This window comes from Myotis davidii, unplaced genomic scaffold, assembly GCF_000327345.1.
Source record: "Myotis davidii unplaced genomic scaffold, ASM32734v1 scaffold46, whole genome shotgun sequence".
NCBI classification, from domain to species: Eukaryota; Metazoa; Chordata; class Mammalia; order Chiroptera; family Vespertilionidae; genus Myotis; species Myotis davidii.
The window spans coordinates 9692348-9693776 of NW_006383006.1; positions in this window are offsets into that span (position 1 = coordinate 9692348).

Below are 1429 nucleotides of genomic sequence, written 5' to 3' on the forward strand. Positions count from 1 at the left end.
CCCCCCCCCCAAGAAGGAGAACTTTCCCACCAAATACAACATTCAAACTCATAATTTCTCTTAGTAATCTGTCTATGATGTTTATAGCATGACTGGATGCCATGGTGCATTCATCGATAATGAGAAGTTGGGCCTTTCTAATTTTAGCAACTTCACTGGTTTATATTGGTCTAGAAATTGAAGTTTCATTTAGTGGACCGGGTAATTTATATTGGGAATGAAAGGTATTTCCACTGAGAAGTAAATTTGCAGCAATTCCTGTAGACACTGTGGGTAAAAGATACTACCACGACCTCTAATATAATGTATTAAAACTTTATAAAGATATGCCTCCACACTTTGAGGGCTGGTTCCTTCCTCAAACCTCCCATTCCCAGGAAATAGCTAGGGGAGTGCACAGCCCTTGGCAATGCAACCCAGGACTCAGTGCCTCCCACGTCCCAAAAGCTGGTTCCTGCCTTAAACCTCGCCCTCCCAGGAAACAGTTCGGGGAGGGCGCAGCTGTAGCTAAGAGGACGCAGGACTCAGTGTGTCCACGCTCCGAGGGCCGGTTCCTGCCTCAAACCTTGTCCTTACTGGAAACAGCTCGGGGAGGGCGCAGCTGTGGCTAAGAGGACCCAGAACTCAGTGCGGCTATGCTCCAAGGGCAGGTTCCTGCCTAAAAGCTCGCTGCCCTCGTGGGAAACACTCGGAGAGGGTGCAGCCGTTTCCAAAACAACCCCTGCAGGACTGACTTTCTTCCGGTTGGTCAAGCCTCAGTCGTGATGTTACACCCAGTGTTTTTATATAAATATATATGTGTGTGTATATAGAAAACATTTGCATGTGCATTTTTATACATATACATATATACATAATACTCCTCTGTCTTGTCCAAATATAAGCAGCACTTACAAGAGTTAAGCTGAGGTCACATTAAAGGAGAACATCATCAATGCACATGTCAAAACTTCTCTTGTTGTTAAATAAAAATATTAATTTAAAAAGTTAAGAAAGATCACCTTTGTTTTATTATGCTAAGTTCTCTATAGCATATTATTTTTATTTATTTGGATTGATCAACACAACTTCTGAATATTATTGCAGAGCAACTTGAAGACATGCACTGCTCTTGAAATGTGAAAATTATTTCAATAAAAATTTCACTTGCAGACAAAACCATTCCCGAGAATTGTTCTAGCTTTAGGTTAATATCTAAATGATGTAAATTTTGCTTTAAGAGTGAGGTTACACAAAGTGGGAGTGAGATGGGAAACCATAAAAATATTAGAGGAATCCACAGGCAGCAAAATCTCAGACATATGCAGAAGAAATATCTTCACCAATACAGCTCCTAAGGCAATGGAAACTAAAGAGAAAATTAACAAATGGGACTACATCAAAATAAAAAGCTTCTGTACAGCAAAAGAAACCATCATTAAAACAACAA